Raw genomic sequence first — 6,673 nt, forward strand, 5'->3', positions numbered from 1 at the left:
TTTTTTTGACTTTTTTCTTTTGAGAGCAGTTTTAAGTTTAAACTGGGAGGAAGTTAGATTCTCCATCTCTGTCCCTGCCCCTACACTTGCCCAGCCTCCTACAATATCAACATCTCTCACCAGAGTGGTAGTTATAATTTGTTACAATTGATGAACCTATTTTGACACATCATAATCACCTGAAGTCACAGTTTACCCTACAGTTCACTCCTGGTGCTGTACATCTTGTGAGTTTAAAGAAAGTATGATGACATATTTCCATCATTATAATATTGTACAGAGTAATTCCACTGCCCTAAAAAATCCTTTGTGTTGTGCCCCTTTATCTCGCCCCACTCCCACCCTGGCAACCACTGACTGTTTTGTATTCATAGTTTTACTTTTTCCAGAATGGCATATAATTGGAGTCATACATTATGTAGCCTTTTCAAATAGGCTTCTTTCACCTTGCAATATGCATTGAAAGTTCCTCCATGTCTTTTCATGGCTTGAGAGCTCATTCCTTTTTAGCACCAAATAATACTCCATTGTCTGCATGGACCACAGTTTCTTTATCTATTCACCTCCTAAAGGACATCTTGTTTGCTTCCAAGTTGGGGCAGCTATGAATGAATCTGCTATAAACATTTGTGTGCAGGGTTTTGTGTGGATATAAGTCTTCAACTTCTTTGAGTAAATATCAAGAAGTGTGATTGCTGGCTTGTATGGTAAGAATAAGTTTAGAAACTACCAAGCGGTCTTCCAAAGTGGACATACTATTTTGCATTCCTGTCGGCAATGTGCGTGCTGCTGTTGCTCCACACTTGGTGTATCCAGTGCTCCAGAGCTGGGCCATTGCAATAGGTGTGTAGTGGTATCTCACTGTTGTTTTATTTTGCATTTCCCTGCTGACACGTGATGTGGAGCATCTCTCATGGACTTGTTTGCCATCTATATATTTTTTTGATGAGGTGTCTGTAAAGGTTCTGGCCGATTTTTAAAATCAAGTTGTTTTCTTAATGTTGAGTTTTAACAGTGCATTGTGTATTTTGAATAGCTGTCCATTACCAGATGTGTCTTTTGCAGATGTCTTCTCCCGGTTTGTGGTTTGTGTTCTAATTCTCTGGACACTGCCTCTTGCACAAAATACTTTTTTCATTTTAATAAAGACCAGCTTATTAACTTCTCCCTTCAGGGATCATGTTTAGTGTTCCATCTGAAAAGGCATCACCAAACCCATGGTCATCTAGGTGTTCTCCTGTGTTACCTTCTAGAAGTTTTATAGTTTTGTATCTTACATTTAGGCCTATGATGCATTTTAAGGTAATCTCTGTGAAAAGTATAAGGTCTGTGTCTAGAGTCTTTTTTTATTTTTTATTTTTTGCATGTGCGTGCCCAGTTGTTGAAGAGACAACTGTTCTTCACTATACTTCCTTTGTTCCTTTTCCAATCAGTTCATTTTATTCATGTGGCTCTATTTCTGGACTAATTTGTTCCATTGATCTATTTTCCCCAATACCACAATGTCTTGATTACTGTAGCTTTTTTTTTTTAATTTTTATTTATTTATGATAGTCACAGAGAGAGAGAGGAGAGAGAGAGAGAGAGAGAGACACAGGCAGAGGGAGAGGCAGGCTCCATGCACCGGGAGCCCGACGTGGGATTCGATCCCGGGTCTCCAGGATCGCGACCTGGGCCAAAGGCAGGCACCAAACCGCTGCGCCACCCAGGGATCCCGATTACTGTAGCTTTATAGTAAGTCTTGAAGTTGGGTAGCATCTGTCCCCCAACTTTGTTCTTCTCCTTTAATATCATATTGGCTATTTTGGGGTCATTTGCCTCTCTATTTAAACTTTAGAATCATTTTGCCAATATCCACAAATCAACTTGTTGAGACTCTGATTGGGATTATAATGAACCTATGGATAAAATTCGGAGGAACCAATATCTTGAGAATATTCAATCTTTCTATCCATGAACATGGAACATCTCTCCTTTTATTTCATTCACCAGAGAGGCAAAATATAAAAGAGAGTTAACAGGTATGCAAGAGACCATGAGAAGATCCCATAACCATCTAGTGGTATCTCTAGAAGGAGAGAATAGAGAATAGGAAAAAGCAGTATTCAAATTACTGGCAGATATAGCAGACAGACTGAAACTGCAGAACACTAAAGGCAAAATCCTAAAACACCCAAAGGAAGAGGAAAGCGAAGGAAATTAAATGAAAATCTATAAACATGGGTGGAGGTTGCAGTCTTTGTTCTGCCACTAGCGTCTGACCTGCAGCAGTGACTATAACCTGCCCCTCTGCTACCAATTCCACACTTTCTTACCTTAGGACAAGCTGATTAAAATTTGAGGAGAGAGATCAAATCTTCATTCCGGGGGCATTGAGTTCAAGGTCCTGCCTGGATAGAGAGTCAGTAGTCCCTCATTATATTTGTCCTTAGGCATGGCAATATAAAGGAGTGCTTGGGGATGCTTGGGGATCCCCCGGGACTCATGCATATAACTCCCCGCTCTCATTGTATAGTGACAAACTTTGTCCTTGAAAACTGGGCAAAAGTCCCTCACCAGGAGAGACAGATCTCTTGCTTAAGGTCCCTGGTGACTCTTTCCCATCTCTACTTTATGCAGGCTTGGCTACAAGCTGAGTCAGTGGGACTCAGCCAGCTCAACAAAGAATGCTGGATCCGGCATCAGGTGTAGACTCTCCCAGCTGAGCTCCAGATCCTAGTTATTTCCCTAGTAAGATGTTCCCTTTGTCACATAGTAGACCAGATGTTCCTGTCCCTCTCCCAATTTCCCTAGAAATATGGAAAGTAGAGGGATAGTATTTCAGTATTGGAGGACTTCCCATGGTATGTCCAGCTGTGCCTCATCTAAGCACATCTCAAAATGGAATAATGAGAGTTTGTGGAATCATATCATGAATACTCTTTTCCTTCTCTTCCCTTCTTCTTTTGCTGCTGCTGTAAGTTTTTCTCCAAAAACCTTCCTCTACACATTCAATGGTATTTGTATGAGGCAGTGTGTGTTTGCCCGTGTGTGTACATGCATGTACGTGCTCATCCATGCCCCCTTGCGCGTTGCTAGTTATCTTAGGCTGGGTTCTACAAAAGCAGAGGCTGAGGCTGAGAGCTAATGTGCTGTTACCCTTTAAAATATGCACTCCTAGGGAGGAGGAAGATGAGGAGGAACAAGGGGTGAGGCAGCAAACGCTGGCCACTTTTAAATGTGACCAGTTGCTTCACCCAATAGGACTGTCCTCCAAAAATCCACATCAACTAAGTCTCAGAGTCAGCCTGTGAAGGAGAAGTAGGGGAAGGATCTATCCGTCAGCTCTGGCCTTGCACGGTCAGGCTGTTAACTTCCCACAGGGTGTGGAAAAGTGCAGGTATGGGTGGTGAGCAGGCTCTCACAGCAGTATCAACAAGGAAGCCAGGGATATTTCCATCGCTCAAGCACGTGCACTCAAGATGGGTGCAGTCTGGCTGTGCCTCTCCAAAGTCGGTCAGAGCACACACAAAGCTGGTTGCCACAGTGGCAGCTGGAACAGTAGACAGATGGGATCAAAAGACATGAACTGGTGGATAAGATGTGTCAGATACACTGGCTTACAGCATAACCCTGATTTTTGCCTGTTTATCCAGTGACCTCATGAGATATAATACCCAGTCTGTAGTCTAAGCTTCAAGTCCCATAAAAATATTACCCTCTTGGTACCAGCATTTCTATTTTGGATATTAAGTTTTTTATACCATGAGGACATGAAGTAAACATTTTAGAAGGAGGTCACTGGGTATTTGTGAGTTGTGCTACTCCCAATTCTACTACTTGATTCCCTGACTCATGTATTCTGGCTAAAGGAAGAAGAGCATTGTATATGGTGCTGCTTCAAAGAATATTCTCAATCTTGCAGGCAGCACTTCTTATTGAAGGTGCTTATTTAACCAGCTGGAGGCACGAGTGCATTTTAATAGAGCATTCCACTATTCTATAAGACCAGCTGCTTCTGGGTATTGGGTGCATGATAAGACCAGTGATTCTCATGGGCTATAACCCATTATCTAACTTGGATTCCTTGGTTAGAAGCAATGTTGTGCAAGATACCATGACCATTTTTAAGGCCTCTGATATGTCCCCAGACAGTGGTTCTGGCAAGGCATGACAGGCAGGGGAAAAGAAAAGCAAATCTGTGAATCCTTCACAGGGGTCTTGCTGTGAGCTCCATTCAACATCCTGATCTGCCCCAGGCACCAGGAGCACTAGATCTGCTAGGTCTTAAGAGCTGAAGGACACAGTTGCTGCTGTTGATCAGCAGCAAAGGAGGCTTCTCACGCTCTGAATACATTCAAACTTTTCATTCACCCGTAAAGTGATCCCCTGCCAGCACACACAAATCTCTTATTTATTGTCTCAAAAATATGTGCCTTCTTGTGGTGGAGGGTACAGTGCCCAGTGCCCTTCCTTCACTGTGATGGGATTAATGGAGTGCACCAGCCAATTTGAGGTCTTTGGGGTAGAGTAGTAGGCAATGTCTCTTGCCCTCAGTGGTGGCATAGCATAGTTCTAGGTGGCCATAGGTCACAAAATTTTGAAAGATTTTATTTATTTATTCATGAGAGACAGAGAGAGGCAGAGACACAGGCAGAGGGAGAAGCAGGCTCCCTACAGGGAGCCTGATTCAGGACTCAATCCCAGGACCCCGGGATCACGACCTGAGCCAAAGGCAGACGCTCAACCACTGAGCCACCCAGGTGCCCCAGATCACAATATTTTAAAATCCTTTTTTAATTAATGTATGATATTGCAACATTTGGATATATCACTGTTTAACATCCCTTCATTGTTAAAAGATAGGGCTTTAAGGTTTTAACTAAAAAACAAATGAAGATCTTCTGAGTCATTTATGATTGCATTCCTAGGGTTAATTTTTACAGCTGGAATCAGAGGAAATATATTGGAGGATCCAGATGCATATTCCCAAAACTTATAACCAGGGTGCCTGGATGGCTTAGTCAGTTAAGTGTCTGACTCGATTTCAGTTCAGGTCATGATCTCAGGGTGTGAGATTGAACCCTGCATCAGGCTCCACACTCAGTGGTGAGTCTGCTTGAGATTCTCTCTTTCCCTCACCCCCCGTCCTTCCCCTCACTGAGCTTGCTCGCTTGCTCTCTCTCTAAAACAAATAAGTAGACAAAATCTTTAAAATAAAATAAAAACTTATAACCAATTTATATTCCCATTATCTGTTTGGGATAGCACCTTCACCACCAACCAACACCATTAATGTTTTTCCCCAATTTCTACTTATTTGTCAGGAAAATGGCATTTCATTTTTTTCAATGTACATTTCTTTGTTTATGAGTAAAAATACTTTTTAATCCATCAAAGCATTTTAATTTTCTCTTCTAAAAATATTTGCTCTGTCTTTAACTTATATTTTTATATTTTCCCAACATGCCTTCTATGCTTATTTTAAAATTTTCTAAGTGCATCTAAATTATCAAAATACCACATTTTAGAAAGATTATAGTAACTGGATTCTACTGAAATTTTAATGCTTTTCTCATCAATTTGATACATGCTCTTTACAGATTTAGGATGATAATCCTGTGATTTGTTTGCTGCAAACATCTTCTTGGATTATTTGCCTTTTACTTGGTTTATGGTATGTCTTACGTGAAAAACAAAACAAAAAACCTTGAATTTTATGTGGAATGAATCTTAGCCATAAAGAGCTCTCTAATGATTAGAAATTTACATACACATTTATATTCCATGGTTTCATTTTCTTATAAAATGAAAGAAATTCACCCATAACTATGTTTCTGTACCAAAATGTACCAAAATCTTTCCAACTTTAAGCCTCTACTGCAGCCCCTCATCACCCTGCTCTGACTCATTCTCCTCCCCCCAGCCTAATGGTTATTCCACCCAAAGGACCTCCCCTGCATCCTCTGTCTAAATCAGGTTTCTCCTGCTACACTCTTCCATAGCTCCTATGTCCTTTATGGAATTCATAATAATCTGCGATTATATATTCAGTTGTGTGGCTATTTAATGCCTGTTCCCTCTTCCCACCGAACTGTTCTAAATTCTGTAAGGGCAGTGACAACGTTCTTTTTTTCCTGCAGAGTACCCACATCCGTATACAGATACAGATATAGATACAGATACAGATATAGATATATATAGTACCTGGCATAAAATAAATATTAAGGATTGAATGAACCATGAACTTCCTCCACTTTCTGACCTCCCACATACTAAATTACATGCATATTTACTCAATACCACATATCACCTTCCTCCACCATAAGCTCTGGGAGAGAATGTTCCCTCCTCCTACCCAAGGCTCATGCACCCACCTGTGCTTTGCACAGCACCCCTTCTTCCTGAGAAAACTGTCTCATCAGTAATCTCCCCACAGTATTTTTTCCCTCCATCTCCACTGTCCTTCCCTCTTAGTATATAAACCTACTCAAAACCCATCTACTTCAACATAAAAATATACCAAAACCTACCACTTCTGATCTTGCAATTCCCTGCTACATATAATTTACCTATGACAAAATGCACCTTTTTAAGTGTACAGATTGGTGACTTTTGATGGATGTACATATTCCTATAATGGCCACAGTGGAGATACAGAACATTTCCATCACTGGCCTGGTGTCTTCTCTCT

This window comes from Canis lupus, chromosome 16, assembly GCF_011100685.1.
Source record: "Canis lupus familiaris isolate Mischka breed German Shepherd chromosome 16, alternate assembly UU_Cfam_GSD_1.0, whole genome shotgun sequence".
Taxonomy (NCBI): Eukaryota; Metazoa; Chordata; class Mammalia; order Carnivora; family Canidae; genus Canis; species Canis lupus.